This window comes from Protomyctophum bolini (assembly GCF_963924005.1).
Source record: "Protomyctophum bolini genome assembly, chromosome: 2".
NCBI lineage: Eukaryota > Metazoa > Chordata > Actinopteri > Myctophiformes > Myctophidae > Protomyctophum > Protomyctophum bolini.
Window position 1 is genome coordinate 40,420,793 of NC_137863.1, and position 25,321 is coordinate 40,446,113.

Sequence of the window (25,321 nt, forward strand, 5' to 3'; positions counted from 1 at the left end):
AGGATGCTGAGAGCCAAGGCCAGCACCCAGACACCCACCAAGGATGCCTTTCTGACCACAATGGACACGCCACACATCCGTCAACGCTGATGAGCACCAGGGTGAAGATGCTGGCATACATGTTCATGTAGAAAACCATGCCGTGTGTGTCTGTCTGAACAGCAAATCCCTGGCACTGTTGTCTTGATTGAAGCGTAACTGTGCACACATTATGCCAGAGCAGAACCTTAACTTATCCTCAAATCTTTCGACAGTACTCCTGCCCGTCCACACATCACGCAAATCGGTACACAGTCTCTCTATAGCCATTAAACCAAATGGGTTAAATCCTGATTGGCTAAGATTCCAACGTTTGCAGGGCTGCTCTGTTTTAATCAAAATGCCTCAAATCATGAACACAGCGTGCGACGTCCCTGACATTTTGCACACACATTCCCACTAGGCCAAGGAAGAAATGCCACTTGAAAATGGCCCAATTACAAAATGCCTCAAATCATGGACCTATTCTCCAAATGCTGTGAAACCACTACTACTTAGTTTAGACAGTTAGACAGTTTAGACTAGTCATTGGTTAGACCAGTCATTAGTCTTACAACTACAACCTATCTCAAACCCTCACCCCAAACCTAACCTCCCACACGGGGCAGCACACCTAAACCTAACCTTAACCCATGTCTAACCAATGACTAGTCTAAACTAAGTATGCACCCCAATGACACCCTTTTTCATTGTCCTATTATAGTGCCACCTTTTTTGCAAAATGCTTTTCTTTGTGATCCTCTTTGTGATAATAAAACGCACCACAAGTTCCATCTACTGTAAGTCATTGTCTATAGTGGCTATTACATACTACTTCTATGATCACTCAATACCAAACAATGCACGGCACGCCTTCAACAGGTTCCTGACCTCCGAGGAGCACGTTTTCTAGTCTTCTCTCTTTTGGCCTTCCATGTATTGTACACGAAGCCGCCATCTTACCGGCCATCTACTACAAAAACTAAACGCTCTCCAAAGTGGCTAGTACATTTTAAAATGCCGATCACGTGGCATCGTGTGGACGACCAGATACAGAGATTTGGTTTTGTCGTTTCCTCTACTTTCAATACTTAACAACATAGCTTGTGTAACTTCCAAGCAGTACATAAGAGAAAGTATAGTTCGTTTTCCACCGCTGCTATGCAACGTTCCAAATGTAAAAAGGGACTTAATTTGATTGCTTTAATTTGATTAAAGCGTCTCGACAGAAGTCGGTGTGTGTTGTTGTTGTTAAATTAAGAGTTCCTCGTAATTTACAATGTATGACTCTTCCTTTCCTGTTACTACGATTGGTCCAACCGGACGGGAGTCGAGCCGGTGGCTCGCTGCTGATCAGGGCATTCTGTGGACTGGAGGCTCAGAGCTGACGGATCTACAGAATGTAGTAATATGTATTTATTGTAGTCATATGATCAGGACTGGTGCTATAGTATTCTCTAACAAGGACATTTATAGGGAGGTCTCTGCACCATTATGTTCTACTTCACTCAGTTCACTGATTCACAAACAGATGTTAAGTCTTTGTCCCTTTTATGCCCATATATGGAGTTCTTTGTGAGGCATGCCCAAATATGGAGTCTATGCAGACATCAGAATGATGTCGGAACAGGCCAGCTCCATATATGGACCCTGGGCAGTGGGGCGAATGGTTCTCGAGTTACATGGATTACACACACACAGACAGAGACTTGGTGCAATTATAGCTAGATAAAATATATACTGTATCATACTGTTCATTTCAAAAGATTTTTCTTTTTTAAATAAAAACAATAATATCTTTTCTAATTTTTAAAACAAAATAATATAAAAAAAAAAAATAGGGAAAATTACCGATCTACAAGCTCGCAACGTGGAGCGAAGTGACCCGTTGGGAACAGCATTTATTTTACATTTTTGACTATTTCCTGTCTGTTTTGTCTGTCTGAGTTAAATGAACACTTTTACTGTGTCTGCTCTTTTTTCTTAAATCAAAACAAATAGGCCAAAGTAAATGGTAATTAAACTAGCAACTCTCACAGCCCATACAGTGGTGCTTAACTAATTTCAACTTGCATGGCGTCCCTTTTTTGGGTATGTCATTATAGGCAAGAGTTGTCCCCCAAAACCGCTAAATTATAGCAGATCTATACAAACTCGCAACACATCACGTCACCTTGCAGCCCGAGGACGAAAAAGTGTGGAAAAAATCTTGAAACATCTTGAAAAGATTTGTAATATGTGCCCAAAATCAGGACGCTATAGAGCGTCGCAGTCCCGCCCACTTTCTTGACGACACCAGGCCCAGGAAAGGATTCCCAATGCATTTTTCCCATAGACATTTCAAAAAGTATTTATTTAAAGACGGTTACGCCGCGGACAAAGAGAAATAGATGCACGTCAGGTGAAAGAAGACTGACGGAGGACAGGGCAACGATATCCCCATGGAAGGATGGCCGGAGGAGCTCAAAAGAAAAGTAGGCGCTCGGAGAGATAAAAAAAAAAAGGGAAGTGAAGGAATAGCTGTACGACTGGACTGAACAAAAGAAGAGCCAGGTGAGAAGGGATTGACAGACAAAGGAGACGAGACAAAGATTCACAAGGTGTCAGGGAAGAAGTGTAACTTCCCTGGTCATGTCATGAACAGAAAGGAGATGAGAGAAAGATGAAAAAGTACACCCTGTATATGGGATCACCACCAGTTCCCGGCAGTTATTTGAAAAGGTTTTGGCACTGATATGATGTGAACTTATGAACTCTTACAACAAGCACAGCAGTGCTACTTATCTGCCGCCGCCGACCAGAAAAAAGTGAAACCTAGAGGCAGTTTACAATTTTGGGAACCCCCTCCTTTTCTGACAGCCTTTACATAATCCATTCTGACTTCTGATCCACATCAACGTTAAAACCCTCAGATTCTCTTGTAATGGCTGGCGGGCGGCGGGGAATCATTTCATTGACGGATCACAGGCGAGCCGAGTGTTATAGCGATATGGGACGCTGCTAGACGGTGGATATCAGCGAGACCATTCTGAATCAACGAAAACAGAAAAAGACGTCAAAAGACGATCTTGGCGGAGAGTTTAACCTGCGTCAAAGATCATTCCTTTTTTCCCTCCGTCATATCTTAACGTTGATGTGGATAAAGTCAGAATGAATGTATGTAAAGGCTGTCAGAAAAGGAGGAGGGGGTTCCCAAAATTGTTAACTGCCTCTAGGTTTCAGTTTTGGATGGATGGATTTAAAGATGGAACGCAAATCAACAAGCACGATCCTGAAATAGCAATCTCGGGTGTCTTCTTTTTCAAGGGCAAACTGCAGTTTCTTTTTCATCGTCCAATGATCAATTTGACCAGAAAGCAAAGTGGGCCACGGAGAGATACCGTGCATGAGGACTTCATTATGCCTTTCAGGCGGTGATTCTTAAATTGAGGGGTCCCTTGAAATATTACTACTAAATCAGTTTAACCACTTTAACCCTATTTTATACTTTGGCTCTTTGAAAAGTAGCCAATCTACAGCTACATCATCTGCTATTTTTGAAGCACTTAAAAAAGAGAGAGAGAGAAACAGAATTTCTTTTATCGAATGTTGAAAACTGTTAACACAAATCTTCCCTCATGGGGGAGATAATGTGTGCCGATTGGCATGATGTTTGGACAAAATGCAGTCCAGATGGGCAAGGCAGGCACAAACACCCCATGCCCACAGAGAACAACCTGCTGGGTGAGGCCTAGATAACTGTCAGCGATCCCATCTCTCCAGTCAGAGCTCCTCCTCAGCGTTTATAGCTGTTCTGTCTTTCGTTCTTTATCTCTCTCTCTCTCTCCTTCTCCCTCTGTCCCAATTACATGCTTAATCTATACTCCATCATATGACACCTGGCCCCGAAAATAGCAGATTTACAAGCTCACAACAATGCGTCGCATATGTATACATTATTTTCCATTCCCCAGATCGTTGCAATCTGAGAACCCATTGTCAAAAAAGAAAGGAAAAACAGCGGCCTCTTTTCTGTAAATTTAGCTCTTTCCTGCAACATGGAGAATGATCCGTTTAAAGACATCCCTGTGAAACGAGACATTGTGCCAATGTGTCAGCTCCAATGAAATCACGAGGGTCTCAGCTGCGTTCACACAGGGACATTTTGGTTCAGGAAATCAGCCTATATTTAACATTTCCCACCATGTGTCACTTCTGGTTCAAGTCAAAGATCTGTCCTTCCATGAAGCGGCCTGGACTTTCACCCTGTCTGTAAACAGACCACTGATGCTCACATGGGGTTCCGGTTGAATACAGATAATGAGTCATATGACATACTCTGAGATCCTAATATCTTATATAGAGAGATATTATCGTGTATACTATGCATTTTTATGTTTTATTTTACACTCCAAATCTGTGAAAGATTTCAGGCCAATCCGAACACTATTCAAAAAGTATAAAGATGGAATGAAATGAGTGAACTAATTAATTGACCTACCAGTAATGTGCACAAGACAAGGCAGACAGGCAGGCAGACAGACAGACAGACAGACAGACAAACAGACAGACAGACAGACAGACAGACAGACCCTCTTATAGATGCTATAAAAGGTCCGCCGTTCCCTGCCTTTCCTGGGCGCCAGATGTGAATTCACTCAAGGCTTCAGAGGGAGGCCTGTTTTTATTTATCCAAATGTCATCTTCTGCTCTCATTAAAACCGAGGCAGAAGTGGGTCTTGATTAGCATTTTTAATCTCAGTGCAGCCTCCCCAGACGCACAGCGGTATACAGCCTGCCTGGCAGGGCGGCATCATGCCCGCTGCTGGCACGCAAACCTAACTAGATGGAGGGAGAGGGGGGGAGGATCAGACTGAGAGTAAATATCAGAGAAGGTCAGAAGAAGACATGGAAAGACTGAAATGCCGCAAGTCAGTGGTTTTCAACCTTTTTCATATTAAGGTCGGCATTTGAGCCACGGTGAGATTTAGCCTCTCGGACCCAAATCGAAAGCATGTTGTTGTTGTTATCGTTGGATATGATTTTGTCCACAGCTCCATGCTGTATTGATGTGGTATACCATAGGAGGGAGAACAGGAAAAACGTTGATCAAAATAACAATTATTCTACATTCTCTAAATTGTGTAGAGTTCTTGTGAATTAAAGTAATGCAGATGTTTAACAATAATGGAACTCTTGAGAGTGTAAAATGACATTGGAGTGAAGCTCTACTTAGGGTGCACCTGGAATCCCCTCAAGGACCACCGGTGTTCCCCGGACCCCCTGCCGTGGGGTCCATGGACACCAAGGGTCTTTGAGGGGGCTTCAGGGGGTCCCCAGCTAACTGAACCAAATGGGACCCGAGCGGATCTGTAACTCAGAGAGTGTACAAATGGCTCCATGTGGTTCCATTTGTACACTGTGTACACACATTTTTCAGTGTCAACTGCCGTCCCAGAGATACAAATCATTATTTAATTGGGTTCTGTGTGTCTGTGGCCTAACGCACACCCAGCTGGGCAGCTGGGAGGGACTTGAAATTGAAACGGTTGATAAGCACTGCTGTAAGAGATGGGACACTGGATAGAAGGGAGTATAGAATATGAGCACACCAGGAACAAGTACAAAATAATTATATTTGGGAGATAGCAGATGATGAAATATTATAGCATCATCACACTGATTCCTGTCCATGCCTGTGTCTCCCTGTCATCACTTCTAATCCAGCCTCACTAGGCCCAGTGTTCTCCCCTCAAAGACTACTTCTGATTGTAGCAAAGAGCGCACGTGTGCAAGTGCACGTGTGCGCGCGCATGTGTGTGTGCGCTCGCTCATGCACGTGTGCAGATGCATGTGGATTACTTCCAACTAAGTGGCAGGCGGCCTCGTAGCTGACAAAGATAATCACCCCCGCGAGCTCAGTTTCATCTTGTCATTTCTGCACCATTGTAAATGCACGGTGCATTTCAGCTATGTCACTGGACATGTAAATGCTCAATGCATTCAGTTTCATCACTGGACATGTAAATGCACAATGCATTCAGTTTTATCACTGGACAAATATACAGTACACTCACTACACTCAGCTCTAGTACTAAATGTCCTTGTACAGTACACATTCAGCTCCATCAATGGACACAGGGCACATAAGATACCCATTGTGTATATGATGAGTGCAACACACTAAACATTGTAAGAGAAAAGAACAGAATCAAAATTTAGCAATTCATAAAACTACGCAACAGCACTGAATTCACAAGTAGGGATTATAATAATGCCCCATCCCAGCGCGCGCGCACACACACACACACACACACACCACCACCACACACGGGCAGATTGCAAACCCGCTGAACATCCACATGTGCAGCTGTGCACATCCTCACAAACTTGTGACATGTGGAAAGATGACAGTGATCCGATGACAGCGAGACCTCCCAGCCAGAGCGGGGCTGCGATTAGAGAGAGGGCTGTCCCAGTAAAAAATGAGGAAGGAGCTCTCATGATTGATGCGTCACAGTTCACACACCGCTGAACAGAGTTAGCGCGTGGATGTGTTCATGGGCCGTGAGGGACACAGCAATGGGGGGGGACCAGCTGACACCATATGACATTAAAACGCAATGGAAATGTGCCGTGCGTCTACATTTCAGTACTCAGTACTGCATAATAGTACTGAGTTGATGGTGCTTATGTATTGTAAGTCTACGCACTATAAAAGGTTAATTTAACACTTCTGATTAACTCGATTTTTTTTTAAAGAGTCGCTGATACACATCCATACCTCCAGGGGTGACAAAGTCACCAATTTTAGAGACGCTGAGATGTAATAATTATGTGGGTGGCATATAATGTAGGGTATTGTCTTTCTTAAAAGTTAACTTGCATTCCCATGCCAGCTCTAAACCAGTCACAGATGATTTGATCACAGTTGAACAAATAAGATAATAATGTAGACCCTGACGAAGAAACGCATACTGTAGGTCCTGTTATTCATTTGCCTTGCTCATCATCAAATAAACTATTTCACCAAAGACGGAGTGCCTAATTGGACTCTTTTCTTTTCAAGTCTGCAATTTACACTTTGACAAGCAGTACAACTTGGAAGGATACCTTTTGTCTATAAGATAATAATGTATGTTTGACTACGGGATTATTATTATTATTATTATTATTACTGTATAACATGAGGGAATACAAAGGCATTTCATTGCTTTTGATTTGTTGGAAGTGAACTGATTGAAACCATGATGTGCTGGTGCAGTGTTGTCATGGGAGAACAGTACACAGATGTGAGTTGTGCTTCATGCTTGGGAGTTAAATGCAATTAAGATGTGAATCAAGAGGATATTTATAGCCTCAACAATAATACAAATGCAATCACACTCACACCAGACACAACGGGTGGTCAATGGGCCACTTCAGCAGAGTAACCTACAATACCTGCAGACGCCTGTGTCGCGTGTATACTGGCCATATATTATATGGAGCGTGTCTTGAGTGTACAGGGTTTGATGAGGTCAGATCAACATATGGAAAGTCAGAACAGGTCAGCTCCATATATGTAGATCTAAGGGTGGCAGTGTCTTGAGTGTACAGGGTTTGATGAGGGCCCAGGTAGGGCCGGGACTACATTTCCGGGCCTGTTGAGAACTATAGTTTCCGCCGGCTGCCGGGCAGAAATAACTTTGGGGCGGGCCCGTCTAGAGTTTAAATGGACAGGTATATCAGTCAAAAGGGAGACATCGAAGAGGAAGGATGGATGGGGAAGGATCAACATATGGAATGTCAGAACAGGTTCTGACATCCATATACTAATATAGATGACATCAGGGATCTCCATACAGTATATGGGCTTAATTGCGACAGCAGGTCGCATTTACTATGATATGATCCCTGATTTACTATCATCCCTGATGATGTCATTGATGTCACGAGACCTATGTCATAGTGATGTCACAATATATGGGGGCCCCATGTATGGGGATTTTGACTGACAAAAAAACACAAGGTTTCATAATTAACTGCGACCATTAATATGTGGGTGATTCTGCAAATAAGATGAGCTTTGTGTGAGGACGGCAGACCTGTCCCCAAGGAAGGTGCTTTAGTTCTCAAATCTCAATTGCATGGTAAATATTGCCTGTGAGTTAATCATTTTAGTGTCTTTACAACTAAATCTATGTTTTTAATAATCATTTAAAATTGTTAGTTAGTTTGACTAACTGTTGCACACCCTAAACTGGACATTGACTGTCCTCACCACCATACCAGTTTCCTTTGAACTGCTTATTCACTGCAGGCAACAGAACAGTAATTCCTCAAGAAGACACTTGTACAGTCAATATTATTCCTGTACTCTCTAGGTTCACTGAAGCAAACAATGCATAAATGACACTTCAATATGCACAGCGAATAAAACAACATCTGTTTGATCGCCAGTCAAATGCTGAAGAAGACTCTTTAAAACATGAATTTGGGCATGTTCATTGTTCGTGTAATAAATGAATTTGAAGTCAACAGAAAAAAACAAAAGCCCTGAAAACAGATGGCATTGTCTGTTTTCTTTGTGGAAACGTGTTTTTAATGTAGCCTGCCTTGCCCTAATCCGCTTTTTAGAAGTAGAGACATTTCCATGCAAAAGAACCGACCGTCATAAAATGCACGATAATTTGTAAATGTAGCCGAATGCATAATCAACCTCCGTCCTCGTGTCATGCATGTGACCCTCCCTTAAATGCATGTGCACTTTGAGATGACACACATGGCCTTGCATTATGCATCATGTACATTCACCAGATGCATTTAAATGCATTTATGTATGATTTACATCCATCAAATTTTAAATATTAAATATTATACATGAAGGCTATGCATGATTTACATTAATCAAATAAGTAGAATAAGTATGGTTAATTTAGAAAATTAATCATACACCTTTAAAAATGTATTTCAACAAATCCCGTAAGGCACTTGATGAAGGCATTTCAAAATGTATTTACAATTTTTTTTTGTAATGAGTTTCCTTTTCGTGTGCAGCTCTGGTGCAAATCTGTACCCGACAGCTGCACTATATACCTTCTCTTGGCTGTGCATTGTATTGTTGTGTAAATGGTGTGTGCGTGCGCACATCTGTGTCCACAGTGCTCAGCTCATTAAGCTCCCCCTGTGTTCACCGTTCCATTGTACATGTGGGTGATGGTGTGGATGGTGGGGGGGAGGGAGGGAGGGCAGAGCGATGGAGAGAGTGAGGTATAAGGAGATGTATTGTGGTGGAAGAGCGAGAGAGCCATGTGGGTGGCTCAGCTGCCATGGGTGGACAGGGAGAGAGAGAGAGCCATGTGGGTGGCTCAGCTGCCATGGGTGGACAGGGAGAAAGAGAGCCATGTGGGTGGCTCAACTGCCATGGGTGGACAGGGAGAGAGAGAGCCATGTGGGTGGCTCAACTGCCATGGGTGGACAGGGAGAGAGAGAGCCATGTGGTGGCTCAGCTGCCATGGGTGGACAGGGAGAGAGAGAGCCATGTGGGTGGCTCAACTGCCATGGGTGGACAGGGAGAGAGAGAGCCATGTGGTGGCTAAGCTGCCATGGGTGGACAGGGAGAGAGAGAGCCATGTGGTGGCTCAGCTGCCATGGGTGGACAGGGAGAAAGAAGCAAGGGGTGTGGCCACAGACGATGCATGGAGACAAAAGAGGCTGGCGTTAAGTAAGAGAGTCTAGAGAGTGAGTGTATAGAGAGGGGTTCTGACGCTGCCATCTCACTTGGCTGTAATATGAACCATCAAACCCCCACCCGCCAGCGCGTGCACGCGCACACACACACACACACACACACACACACACACACACACACAATTTTAAGATGAACGGAAGGAGCTGAGTGGGAAGGCGGAGCAAAGGTATAAGAATAAGATGTATTCAGACAGAGAATGATATGTACGGATATGAGAAAGAGATTCTTTGAGCCACACCTACGGGTATTTGGGAGCCATTGTCTTAGAGGTGAAAAAACCCCCAACCAAAAACAGACCTATGAGCACCGGGTTTGTGAGACACTAGCGATATATTGTTCCATCCTAGCACACAGCTATGGTTAGGTATCTTAGTGCAGGGACCTGCAACATGGAAAATTAGGAAAATATTAGGAAAATTAGGAAAATATTCTATTTTCAAAGAGCCAAATCCACTCAAGAAGCACCTTTTGTTTTGTCCCTTCAGCACGCTCACGTGATGCCCATTCTCCTCCCCTATTGGCTAGTGTACTAGTGCGTGACGCCCATTCCCCTCCGCTATTGGCAGGTACTAGTGCGTGACGTCACTGCTATAGCTAAACCAATGGAGAGATGCATGAACAAAGGAAGATGAGAGAAAGGCACACTCCACTTCACAGACAAGTGCTTCACTGACATGTCATTAATCATCACATAGATGCGCGTGCATGCAAGCATGCGTGTGTGTGTGCGCGCGCGCTCTCTCTCACACTCACACACACAGCGAGAGAGAGAGAGAGAGAGAGAGAGAGAGAGATAGAGCGAGAGAGAGAGAGAGATCAGCCAGCAGGTGATTTATCAGGGTTTAGGAAACATGCTTGGACAGTAATTTCCTGTTGTTCCTGGTCATATTTATGTCCTCTGACAGAGCCAAGATGCCAGGTACTGTACTGTACTGTACTGTACTGTACTGTACTGTACTGTACTGTACTGTACTGTACTGTACTGTACTGTACTTGGCCGGAACAGTTTATTGTTTGGACATAATACTATATTTAGGTGTGTAGCCTATAGAAGAAGGAGAAACAGAGGGAGAGAGAGACCTATAGCCTACTTATATATACCATTTTAATTGTACCATAGAGAGGGTGTGCAGTATTTGCGGATAAGCTCACAGCTGCAGATGAACATGAATAATTGTGTTACCTTGTAGGTGTGGATGTACAAAAAAAAACAACATGAATCCAACATGAAAAATAATCAGTGGTATAATATTGTGGACCGTGATACTGCTTGAAAAATAATCATGATATTACATTTTTCCATATCCCTCTTCCTAGTATACCAAGGTTGTTTACCAAGCCTGAAAGACCCCCCTTTCAGGCTATAGGCAGAATCTGACCGTATAGTATACACTGTGAACAAAGAAGTTGCTGAAAGAGTGCTGAATGTGCTATAGCAAGCAGCACATAGAAATATGTTTTTTTAAAAAAATCCCAGATTTCCAACCACCGCTCTCCAGCAAATGCAATTGGCTGTTCATGGGTGGGAAGCAGGGCTGCAACTAACGATTTATTTTCTCAACTATTATTTAATAATCAAAAATAGAAGAGCCACAAGAAAACCAGTTAAACACAGATTGAACACACGATCAAACAGAAGTGTACCATTCATTCATGTTCAGCATGTACATAATAGTATATCAATATACAGGCTATGCAATAAATTCACCTTTTGTGTTTTTTTCTTATAATTTTTATCCCACGATTTAGCAACCCATTTTTTCACCCAGTGTCAATTATCTAATGTAATCCTGGGCGCTTCACTTCCTCTGCCAACCTGTGGGGGCAGCGGACAGACCTCATGCTTTCTTCTATGCATGAGGAGTCCAAGCTGCTTCTTTTTACCTGACAGGGGGGAGTGTCCCTGGCCGGACGTGGCGCGTGGAAGGAACACGTTATTCCGACCAGTTCCTTTCCCCTCCATCAGGCTGGCCAGGGGGAGGCAGTTTAGAGACCAGGATTACTGCTAACTCCACACAGAAAGGCCCTTTTGCCAACACCGCCTCGGGTAACAAGCCCCCAGCGCCCACAGCGTCCCCAGCAGGAATCGAACCCAGGACCTTATAGCTGTGAGGCGACAGCACACACCTTTTGCGTTGTTAACAGATTTCTTTAACCTAGCAATGAAGCCCCACTTAAGAGGAAAAAGACAAACGTGAAGATGGATAGAGAGAGAAACAGAGAAAGATTGTGGTCACATGCATGCATGCGGCTGAGGAGAGAATACAACTGGACCTCCTTGATGCCAGCCTGGCAGACATACCGTACCGTATATCAACAACGATGCATGAGGAGAGCGACTAACATCATTAAGGACTAGGAGAGGTATGCATTCCTATATGCATTCAATTATACTGTATACCAGTGTACTGGTTTTATCTGGCTATGCTTATTTTTATGACATGAATTCCTGTAGTTTTTAGGATTTATTTAATGCTGTCTATACTGTCTTTTAACTAGGAGGCTGCTTGCGGATGGAAAGCAATCTTGAAAGAAATACTGCCTTCTTTGCAGGGAGAAACTAAATTGGACGGCCTTTGCTTCAGACTAGTCTTACTCTGGGCTACAATGTCTCCAAGACAGAATTAAATTGGACCACATGATTCCACATCACAGCCAGAGACTAATGGAATAAACACAAACAAGATCGCAACTGAAGTCCCAAACTAGAGCTCCTATTGTCTGACTCACCGTGTTCCACATGGAGCTAACGATGGACAGGCCTCACTGCATCAGGTGTTCCACATGGAGCCAACGATGGACAGGCCTTACTGCATCAGGTTGAAATCAACTTGTAGTCTGGCTGTTGCATCCCGGCCGCGCTGAAAATGAAAGAAAGGCTAGATTAGTGTCTCAGATAACTACTGTATTTCAGTCCTTGCACCTGTTTTCTTTGAGGACTAGTTCGACTCTAATCGCCTCTAACCATAACCCCGTCTCGCTTTGACATTATCATCAAAGACAACTCATCCCTGACTCAGTAGTTGTCGGAAACAGCGTTCATTTTTCCTTCTTCCTCTGTCAGACATGGCTTTTCAAGCCAGTGGGGATTATTGGCAACGTTCCCACCATGTATTTGCCACAATGCATGACTGCTCAGCAAGCATGACATTATGACGACACCTCCGGCCATTCGCACTTTCGCACAGTTCTCAGTAGACTCAGAGGGTAGGAAATGTGAAAGCTGTCCAAGCAATGAGCACAGGTCACTGGCTGAGCCACTGACCCTCGAGTGGCCGCGTCCCCAGATGAACTATACCTTTTAGGGATGCACCCAAAGGGAAATTCTTGGCCGAAAACCGAATACCGAATATAGGAAACAGTTGGCCGAAAACCGAATACCGAATATAGGAAACAGTTGGCCGAAAACCGAATACCGAATATAGGAAACAGTTGGCCGAAAACCGAATACCGAATATAGGAAACAGTTGGCCGAAAACCGAATACCGAATATAGGAAACAGTTGTCCGAAAACCGAATACCGAATATAGGAAACAGTTGGCCGAAAACCGAATATAGGAAACAGTTGGCCGAAAACCGAATACCGAATATAGGAAACAGTTGGCCGAAAACCGAATATAGGAAACAGTTGGCCGAAAACCGAATACCGAATATCGAATATCCGAATATGAATAATATTATATACCATTGCTGTCATGGCCGTACCTTAAAGCTACCTGATTTATGGCAAAATAAATGGTTATGGCAAAACTTTACTTAAATATTAATCACAATTATGGGTCCATAAAACATTTATTCAGCTCTTTTGAATGCATTTATTTATTGCATACACTATTCGGTTATATATTTTCAGCCTATTAGGGCCGAAACCGAATAGGCCGAAAATGCATTTTTAGCCATTTTCTGCGGACGAATATTCAGTGCATCACTAATACCTTTAGTACCTGGTGAAATGTGGTCTCTGATGAAATACTTAAGTGACTAAGTATAAGTAATGGTTGTAACTGTGATCTTATAAACATTTGCTGCCAGGTGTTCATTAATTATTTCGCCCCTGCCTTTTCATTGTGTTCTTATTTTGAAGGCGAAAAAGTCAATTATTATTGAATGTTATTGAGTTATTTTAAACACGGGTGTCAGTATTGGCCAAGGATTTACATATCAGTGCGTCCCTAATCTTAACCCATTTTGGGCGGGAACCCCTTTTGGTGTTTTAGACATTATGTTATAATTTAGCTATTGAAAAATAGCAGATCTACAAGCTCATAGCGTGCCTACGAGCTTGTAGGTCTGCTATTTTTGAAAAATCGAAGAACGACTGACATAGAAAACATAGCTTTTTCAGAAAACTGTCAGGATGTAGAAGACATTTTTAGAATCTGATCTCAGGTCAGAATATGTTAAGTAAGCCACACTGGCATAAAGGTGAATTTCCCTGCAGGGCCTTATACTGAACTGAAGAAAGGGACATGACAGAGGAACAGAACGAGCTAGAGAGGGGAGGACGATTAAGAAGACATGAGCAGAGAGCGTCAAGGCGCCGATAATGAAACAGGCGGGTTGTGACAGAAACGGACAGACTGAGAGGAAGAAGCAAGCGAGACTGAGAGAAGAGGTGGAGATGGATGACTAGAGTGACTGAAAGGTGCAGAAGAGTGACTGAAAGGTGCAGAAGAGTGACTGAAAGGTGCAGAAGGACCTCACAAGGAACAAGGAGAGTGACAAAAGTGCACTAACGCGACATTCTCAATCACGCGGACGCCTCTTCTCGTCTCGGTAATCCCCTGCCCCTCCCCCAGCGTCCCGTGGTTTGACTTGTGTCCATGCAGATCTTGGGAGGATTAGGATTAGGCCATATGAAAGTGCAGGAGGGCAGGGTGGTGGCATGGGCTGTGATGGCATCCGGGTCTGGAGTCCACGCAGTCATTTGAGTTACAGCCATCAGAGAGTTACATGGACATTAACTGGGGCCACAGGGTGAGGTTCTCATTGGCCGTGGTGTTTAACACGCACGCACGGGCACACGCACGCACACACACACACGAGTTCTCCTTTCAGACTAATGCTACAGTATGTAGGTAAATCATTTGATCTTCACTGTCGAGCATGTGTCTGTGTGTACATGCAAGTGTGTGTGTGTGTGTGTGTGTGTGTGTGTGTGTGTGTGCGCGTGTGTGAATGCTATTACAGCATGTCAATATACTGTAGCAGTCTTCACCCCTGTTGCATGCAACGTTACTGTTCTGCATAGAAACCAAAGCTAGAGTCAACTGGTTGGCGCCTATAGTGCAGTTGGACATGATCTGTCTATAACAAATGAGATGATTTAAACATTGTGATGAATGCAGATTTCCAAAGGATAATATGACGTCAGAAAATACTAAGATTCCCTTCCGTCTTAAATTGCCATTAAAATGTTTGAATGTTTGAACATTCAACATTTCACTGGAATTGGGCATTACAGCCTCTGCAATAGGAGACCGATAAGTTAACCGATAATTAGCCCTATGCTTTTCTGGGCATAGAGGGGCGGAACAAACTAGCGCTGGAAACCGACGCCAACTTCCTATGAGCCCGCCTCCGTTACCCCCACTCCCCTCCTCCTTTTTTTAATTATTTTTTTAATAGCTTGCAGATCAGATCATTTGTTTAACATACGACACGTTGTACGGCAAAGCATACGTCAGGCTTCCCTTTTGTTTTTAGCCGAGGCGACGTACACACAGTCAACACAGAGTCAAGACACACATGGCTCCTCGGCGCAAAATAAACAATGTACACTACCCGACTTTACGATAATAAGGGACAGTATGTCGGGACACGCTGTTGTCATGTTGATAAGCTTCATGTTGTGCAGCAGCAGTGCCAGTCCGCAATGCTTTGCACTCCTCCCAAAACCTGTACCCGTAAAAAGTGCTGTGACAGACGGCATCGCACACGAGCAACTTGCTCCAGCACCCGGAAAACAAACACAAGCACAGCGGCCAATGGGAAGAGTGCAAAGCATCCAAAGCATGCCCTTTTACAACTTTTACTTTTTAGTTCGCTTCACATCTGAAACGGAAAAGCCGAACCATTAATGTCAACCGCCCCCCTCCTCCTCCCAGCAATGAGCAGCAGCATGGAATCCTCCCTCGTTTGAGTAAGGATGCGCTGTGATTGTGATTAGCCACAATGGCCAGTGCACTTGTGCAAGACGTGCTGTGATTGGCCAGTAGTAGCTACTTTGAGTGGCAGTCAGTGGGAAATGCTCTCGCCACAGAATTTACTAGTATTCTGCCATAATAATCATTCTGGGCGGCCCCAGCTGTTGGTGCGCAGAAGCGCTTCCCGGCGCTTGATTGACAGCGCATAATGAATTTGGACGACGCATGCGCACTGGCGCACCACTTATGTGCAGCCCTGTATATAGAGTCTGGAACTACACCTACAAGCATAGTAATCTTTCATTTACATTCACTAAAATATATTTTAAAATAGCTTATATTTTTACATTTCTGCTAAACGGCAAGCTATATATGCTTAGATGATTTATAGTATTAGGATAAAAGAGGATATAATATATAGGATATTTTACTCATGATAGGACTTCCGTTGCTCCAGACTGTATGACAGAACCATTTGAAAACTCCAAGAGGCAACAGTCTGGCAACGCAAGACTATTGGTTCACCTAATAGTCTTGCGTTGTCAGCTTGGGTTGTTTTGAATGTGCTTTGTTTCATTTGATTTGAGACCGTTTTACATATCCAAGCTGTGACAAGAGAAACAATCGAATCGAAACTCCTCAGTCCTGAAACATAACCAGTCTCATGTATTGACATGTCCACAATGCTTTGAACAATGTTGACCCCTGGACATCCATCCCATGTTTGTGTGCATAATGCATCATTTCGTTTGTCAGTATACTTACATACCTTGCATATATATACAGGTGCAAGCCTAACATTCTCAAGGCAGTGTGTGCATGAAAGTGCAGCTGGAATAACCATGGCCCATTAGCCGTTAATCTCTAATTAAGAAGCATCTTTCAGGCCTAGAGTGGTAGCCCTGGGAGTCAGTTTAGCCTGACTTAGCAAATGCTGGCATAATGTCTTATACTGTACACACACTTTTAACTCATATGTTAACTCATACCTCAACCACCAATATTTGCAGATAAATTGACATAAAAACAAGCCCAAAGATTTGGCAACACTGCGGTCCCAAACAAACCAAAACAAAAGAAAACACTCCGCAGAGGAAGATTTTGGTGACAGGTTTCCTCTAGTGCCATTCTTTGGCCAACATTTCCACTTGCGCATTTGTGTGATGGCCGCTAGAGTCTAGCGGCCATCTGAAAGCAGTGTACCACAAAGTGCTTCAGAGCACTAACCAAACAATTAGGGAATGCAAATGAAACAAATACTATAGAATAAAAACAACAAAAATGATTGAATGTCAATTCATGGTGTGGCGCCTTTAACCCAATACATGAACAACATGTCTTGTAGACATTTGGAATGCTCTCCCACTCGTGCCAAAGACGAAAAACAGCCCAAGTCCAAATTTCATTCTGACCCCTCCACGAAAAGGCCTCGTTGTCCTGAACCCTTATCTATCATTGGATCAATAGTGTGGACTTGTTTTTCGTCTGTGGCATTCGGGATATTCTGGGTCTTTGCAAATGTTGTCATTTGCCAGATGGCATCGGAGTGGATATGCGAGGGTGTGGACTGTGGGCTTTGGCAGCATCCATGCTGTTGTGACATACTACTAGACTGTTGTTACGCGAGGAGGCAGAGAGAGAGAGAGACAAAGAGCCCTTATGAGTCCCTGGAGAGAAAGAGAGAGAGTGGTGGACGAGAGGTAGAGAGACAGAGGGAGAGAGAGAGAGAGAGAGAGAGAGAGAGAGAGAGAGAGAGAGAGAGAGAGGTGGAAGAGGCAGAGAGAGAGGTGGAAGAGGCAGAGAGAGAGAGAGAGAGAGAGAGAGAGACAGAGAGAGAGAGAGAGAGAGAGAGAGAGGGAGGTGGATACGGTGCTTTGAGGAGAGGAGAGGACTAGAGGAAAGGAAAGGAGAGGAATGTCGATAAAAAGAATAAAAAATAAAAATAGCACAGTGTGTGCAGGAGTTATTGTCACAAAAACAGAGTGGTCTAACTGCGTAGAGGCACGCACGCACGCACACACACACACACACACACACACACAAATGCAATGAATATAAATAAATAATGTAGTGTACTATAGTTCACAGTGTACTGCAGTGCTGTTCCAGGATGTCTCAATGCTTCACACTGGTACTGACGTACTGTATTAGCTACTGTACATGCAACTGGGTAGTTCTGGACTGCAGTGGTTGCTTCTCAAAGTGGGGTCGGGGGATACACAGGGGGTTCCTGGATGTCCCCAGCAAAAAGTGCTAATATATAGCATTTAGATCAGTTCAATTAATGTTAACCTCCTCTACACCTAAATACTGGCTATTTGAAAATAGCAGATCTACAAGCTCACAACACATTGCATAAGTTCACACAGCTTTTTTCTTGGGGGGAAAAAAATGTTTCAGAATTTATTTTATAACACATCATACTGTATAATGGAGGTCCCTGGCTCAAAACAGTTTCAGATGGGCCGGCCTGTTGCAAAGCATTTCAATCTCAAATGGCCAGGAAGGAGAGATGTGTCCTTCTTTATGGTTGTTCTGGAACATGATATGGCTCTTGTTGAGTTTATTGTGCTTTATTTATTCTTATTCTTTCACAAGTGGAGAAATTGTATTGTATTGTATTGTATTGTATTGTACTATATTGTATTGTATTGTCATGGTAAAAATGGACCACTGATGGAGACCAGCTGGATACAGTTGAATCATAAATTGACAGCGGAGCCACCTTCCTGCAGAGCTGGCAGATGTTAGCGTCTGGCTGAAGTGGAAAGAGTCAGGTGGCGTGTACTGCGTGCATGTGTGCGTGCGTGCGCATGCGCGTGCCTGTGTGCATCATCGCTCCCTGCCCTGGTTACATAACTTCTACCGCGCCTTTTCCCGCAGTTCTGCTGCCGTCCTAAAGGCAGACTAAACTCTGAGGATGGTGCATGCCTGCTGATCAAAAGGAGATGCGTCAGTGTGATCCACTGCAGCCAGGCCCATCCCTGTTCTGTGGAGATCTGCTAGAGCAGTACGGTTCCCAAACCTTTCAGCCCCGTGACACAAAACTGGAATGAGATATTCGTCCTGCAGGACCCAAACTAGTGAAAATACGTGTCACGCCGCGTTGTGAGCTTGTAGATCGGCTATTTTCACAACTAAATATTTGTTCCAATTTACGTCATTTCTTAGATTTTTCTTTCATTTCTTCTTATTACTGAAAAAGATCATTGGATTTTGTTATTAATTCATGAAAAGTTTAGCTTTTTTGGGAATGTTTTTTGTAAATGTTTTGAAATAATAACACCAAATGTACCGTAGGAAACAAAAACTAATGGGACCCATTATCCCATAACACAAATGGGTCCTGACAGACCGTTTGGAAACCACTGTGCTAGCCTACAGCTAAATCTGAGGGGATCACACTCTCCTAGCCCAAAACATGACACAGCATATTGTAAATGATGCGGACACAGAGAGAGAGGAGAGGAACTCTAGTGCAGGGGTTCTCACAGTGGGTGACCGTCACGCAAGTCCAGGGGGGTGTCGCAGAACGGAGTCCTGCTCCGGGTCTGCGGATATATACAGTACCCCGCGGGACGGGTACCCGAGTTTGACGGGTGAAAAATATACTTTTATAAGTTCCCGGATCACGGTTATGGCGACGGGCGTTACCGAACTAAACGCAGGCGGGTAACACGTTATTGTGATTTAGGTCAGTCGTGATATAACTTTATGTTGTGATAATAATGTAGCAGCAGTAGCCGCTACTACTAGACTACACCAGTCAACTGTGTTCCGTGTGTGCCGCGACACACCGCCGCTCGGCCACCACCACCACATCACATGCGGTGTTGGATGAAACACACACACACACGCACACGCACACACACACACGCACGCACAGGTATTAACTGTTATAGTGACTTAAACAGAAACCGTGTTCAAAACAATCATGAATGGAGAGAAAGGAGGAATGACGTGTGATGGTGTGAGTGTGAAAGAGCGAGAGGAAGTGAGGTGCTAAAAGAGCATTAGCACTGTTGATGTTAACAACAACACATATTGTGTGTAAGCGTTTTTGTACGTACAGTATAAATGGGTGTGTGTGCGTGTGCGTGCGTGTGTGTGTGTGCGGCACCCTGCTGTTTCTCAATAGAGCTGCTTTCATATTGATGAAGTGACTGTCAAAAGGCATCCCTCACGCACGCACGCACACACATCACACACACACACACACACACACTGTAACACTTGAGAAACCAGTCAACCGTCACACCAGCTCATCCATGTTCTCTCAGAAGGACAGTTCAACTGGAAGCTCGTTGAAAGGTTTATGTAACAGCACAAGCACGCAGGCGCACGTACGCACACACGCACGCACGTACGCACGCACGCACACTACGTAGCTGGGTGCAGTGTATAGGGGGGAGTTGGCAGTGCAACCCAAGGACATACTAGGAAAGCTCATCGCTGAATAAAGTGATTGCACAAAGGATGATATTGACCCCCCTTCTTTCTTTCCTTTATCTGTCTTTATCTTCATCTCCTTCACAGCCTGTATAGGAATAACCTATACACCTCTCTCTCTCTCTCTCTCTCTCCTTTGTCCGTCCTTCCCTTTCTCCAACATATCAAGCGGTTGCTATAGTTACAGGGGGGCTCAGAGTGGAGGGGTGGGGAGGGGGGGCTGCATACACATTGGATGCTGTTGGTGGTGATGGGGGGGGGGGGGGGGTTGGGGGGGCTTAGCGTTCTAATTCCCTCCACATGGCACCTATCGCCGATGAGGTGACCCCCACACACACACACACACACACACAGAGATAAACAATATGGATGCCATAATGTAAGCACAGTCTCAAAGAAAGAGTTAATTAATTGCATTCATACTTCAGTCCACACAAAACCACACACACGTACACACGTACACACGCGCACACACGCACGCACACACACACACACACACACAGGGAATGTGAGCGGAGGGTGTAATCATAGAGTATATAATAAAGGGTGTAATCCAAGGTGTGGTGCTGTGGGTGGGCTGAACATTAATTCCATTAAGGCTGAGGGACAGTTCCCTCAGTAATGGCATTAGTGGAGGAGGGGGGGCTGGGCTGGGTGGGGGTGGGGGGGCAGATAAGAACAGTATAAAGAGAGGTGAAGGGCACCAGACCCAGACAGTGGCCTTCAGACAGTCTGCTAATACAGCACACACACACACACACACACGTGTCGTGTGTGTATTCATGTCTGAGAAGTTTCACAATGTTAATGCTTTAATTAAGTCACACAGCCTACTGTAAACACACACGCACACACACACACACACACACACACACACACACACACACACACACTAGAACTCACAATACTATGCACATGTTTGCACTGTGCAATGTCCTTATTGCACACACGTCCTATACTGTACAGTACAACGTATGGTCATGTCTGAATGCTTCCAAAGAAGGAAATAACTGTGACTATAGTTAAAACGGTCTTAAAAATAAAACCACTGATATGGTATTATATTTGGGGCGGGATGCAGCTTTTCAAAGCATTGCTGTACTGTATAAATGTGTGTATAGGAACCCTTCACTCTAGCTGTACTGTATTGATGCCATTCTCTAAGATACTGAGCTACTCAGTGAAGCATTAACCACTCCAAAACGCACCTGTTCTCCAAGGCCTTAAATGAACCTCCTTGCCTTGGGAAAATGGTTGGACACTGTTCAAGTGCTCAGCCATTGTCCTCCTGGTTTGGTTATACAGTATATACCCTATTGGCCTGAATATAAGACTACGTTTTTTTTCCCAATGGAAATATACTAAAAAACGGGGTCGTATTATAATTATTATTATATTATTATTATTATATTATCGGGTATTTGCACTCCATCCGTGTGTGAGTCCGTTTGTGTGTTACCAGCTAATCTCCGGCACCATTAAACAAAATGCCTCAAATCATCGAATCGCCAAGGCATAGTAAGAAATGGCACCCTTTGGCCCATTGGCCTATTATAACGCCACCAGGAGGCCACAACCTGACCTTCCCTGGTGGAGCCCTGTGCCCCCGAGGGGCACTTCATCTAGTTGATGCTGTTTTTGTTGTATGTTCTTTCATGCTTTTTTGTGTTCTAACCTTGATGTCTTGTGTAATGTGCATACAATTGACTTGACTTCCAATCTGACTTTTAAACTCCCTATTTTGGCCATGTGACAAAGTGAATGAGTGATCAGATAGGACTTTGCTGTTTGGATGTATGGGCTGTCAAGGCCAGAAAGGCATCCTTGCATAACGTCCGGGTATGATGATGTCACGCGCATAGTATACCCTCTATAGACATTATGCAGACCTCGGGCCAATCTTGGCATTAAGTTAATGGCAGGGTGGCAACTAGCCGCAATTTGCCATTGTCAGCCCGTACATCCAAACAGAAAAGTCTGATTGTATTAAACTACGTTAAACTCACCAACATTGCAGCCATGTACGAAAAGCTTGAATTATCCTCTTTCTAGCTGCAAAATGTTTGTTTCATAAAAAATCCATCATACTAGACATGTTATGAGCTACTTTCTGTCAAGAAATCCCTTGCAGGTGATTATTTTTCCAAGTGTTGGAGTTTGGAAGCGCTCGCTTTCAGTAAAGCAACATCCTGCTGACGACTGCATTATGTGCAAATTCAAAACAGGTGGTACACTACACAGGGCCGTTGAGTTATATTCAACGAGCAGTAAGCACTCCAAGAATAGTTTGCACTATTTGCATGTTCAACAATGGGGCGTAAGTGGTGAAACACCTAAACTTGTCAGGGTCATTATTACAAATCCACACAGTAAGATGGTCATTCAGATTTGGAGCTACAGTATATGTACACCTGCTCAATTGCTACATTAAAAGCATGAATCTAAAAGAAAATAATACTACATTTATGTTTACGCTTTGCTTTTTTTTATTATTATGCCTCAACATCCAACTTATGGAGGCACTGATGACTACAAGTCTAAAACATAAAAGGCAACAGAGAGAATAAGATTTCGAAAGAGAGAAATTGAAAGAAGGAGAGAGAGAGGGGGGGGGAGAGAGAGGGGGGGGAGAGAGGGGGGGGGAGAGAGGGGGGGGAGAGCGAGAGCCGAGGGGAGTTCTGCAAACAACTACATCAGCATAATGAATAGCAATTAGCGCTCCATCCGACTGATCAATATGTCATCAGCAACATGTCAACATGTGTGTGCATGTGCTTGTATCGTGCACTATACTGCGTGCATGTGGGTAGAGAATAGATGCATAGCCTGTAGTGTACGCTCACGTTTCCGACCACACACTGGTTGTTCCCATGCAGCCCCCTTTCCCAAAAGCTGATGCAGAAAAGCTAGCACTGCGGCAGAACAGGTTTTGACTGCAGACACGACCATACGACACAACACACACACACACACACACACACAGTCTCACACACAGTCTCACACACACACACACACACAGAAAGGAAGGAATAGAAAGGAGACTAGCAGAGAGAGACGGACAGATATAAATATTGACAGACAGTGTGCTATATTTCCATTCAGGCTTTCAGTCAGTGAATGATATTGTGTTGCAGTAGAAACAGTACGTTCTGATATTGTCTCCTCAATATTAATTAAATCCTTTTTCTGATTGGTTTGGTTAAGGTTTTGCGAAAGTCAATGTGAAAATAATGGTGATTGGAAATGTACTGTACTCGTTAGCTAAAAGAAATGGTCACTCGAGACAGACTGTTGACTCACGTCAATAAGACGGCGCCACTTTTCCTTTTGTTTGCAGAGGGTTCTCAGATTGGCTAAATAACATAGTGAAATAACCATGTTACCATAACAATGTGCTTGTCTAGTGAGTGAAGAGAGAGACAGAGAGAGAGAGAGAGACAGAGAGTATATAGAGAAAGGGTTGAAGATGAGGTGGTGACAGATGGGTGGTGAGTCGTGACAGTGCCAATCAAGCAGATGACAACGTTCTGACAACTCCCCCTCCGTGGTACCATACCAACCTGACCTGTGTGTGTGTGTGTGTGTGTGTGTGTGTGTGTGTGTGTGTGCGCGATGTGTGTGTGTGCGGTGTGTTTGTGTGTGTGTGTGTGTGTGTGTATGTCTGAGAAGTGTCACAATGTTAATGCTTTAATTAAATCACACAGCCTACTATAAACACACACACACACACACACACACACACACACACACACACACACACGCAGCAATGCAACAGGGCTGAAGGGTGAATCAAAGCCCTCTCATCCAGCTTTGCGTCTGATCTGCTGGACCGGAGGATTGGCTTAACTCTGCCATGTGGCATTTTTACATAGCATAGCACATTGCCAAGGGACACGCAGACACACCCATGGGAGAGCCTGCCTCTGCCTGAGAGACTCCATAGAGCCATGCTCACATGCATACACAAATACACATTGGAGTGCCTGGAGCTGCCTGGCGCAACTGTGTATGTATGGCAAAAGCAATCGTTGAAAACGTTGTGTTTTTGTGTGTAACACATGCGTGTGCGCCGGCGTGCGTGTGTCTAACTTTGGGACGCGGGTACAGTTCGTTGCATGTTGCTCCCATTGTGGGTTCCATCGTGAGGTTAGAGGAATCAGCGTGTGTGTGTGTGTGTGTGTGTGTGTGTGTGTGTGTGTGTGTGTGTGTGTGTGTGTGTGTGTGTGTGTGCGCATGTGCGTGTACGCCTCAGCAAATAACAACAGTCCAACTTTGTGAGCCACTGCATCCCTTATTTACAAATAAAATGTGCTTCATGTTTCGACGTGGGACGTGGATTTTTTTTATTCTGGGGACACCTGGGATCTTGGACGTCTTCATATCAAATTATAATCACAAACATGATGTATGATCACACATTTAAATAAATAGAAATCATAGAAATCAGTGAAATTGGAGAAATGGAGTGTTGACTGACAGAAGGCACAACAATCAATTAGCAAAGGAGCACGCCATGGACAGACCTCTCCATCAGTCTCATCGGTTTGTTTACCCTAAGGTGAAACCATCGAGCTCCAGTGTTGCATTTTGCATGAATTGCACACTGTAAACACACAAAGACATGCTAACGCGCGCACGCACGCACACACACACACACACACACTGCACAAAGAAAGAAAGATGTCACTTACCAGCCACCTGCTGATTGCTTCCTTCGCTTAGCCCTGTTGCCTCCGTATCAGTGTGCGTTGTGCCGATATGTGTCAGTGTGTTTGTGTGTGTTAGTGTGTCAGTGCGTGTGTTGTTGTGTCAGTGTGTGTGTGTATGTGTGTGACACAGGTGGACTGTCGCGCCATACGTCCACCAGAACAGAGCCAGCGGTATAGACGTCAGAGGGATGATGATGATGGACAATGTCAGCGCGTCGCAGAAGACTCCGCTCCGCGGTCTGCTGCTGCAGAAAACCCTACGAGCAACAGCGGGAGGAGAAGAAAAA

The 25,321-nt window shown here is 44.2% G+C and overlaps 1 protein-coding gene across 2 annotated transcripts in view; it reads right to left on the reverse strand.

Annotated features, from left to right (window-relative positions):
• plekha6 (pleckstrin homology domain containing, family A member 6) overlaps positions 1 to 25,120 on the reverse strand; it is a 156,680-nt gene extending 131,560 nt beyond the window's left edge. For both annotated transcript variants that reach the window (XM_080786715.1, XM_080786714.1), the window contains exons 1-2: positions 25,017 to 25,120; positions 12,461 to 12,591 (exon numbers count right to left, since the gene is read on the reverse strand). The gene's annotated coding sequence lies outside the window, so the exon portion shown is untranslated. The remainder of the gene's footprint in view (positions 1 to 12,460; positions 12,592 to 25,016) is intronic.
• Between the last annotated feature and the right edge of the window lie 201 nt (positions 25,121 to 25,321).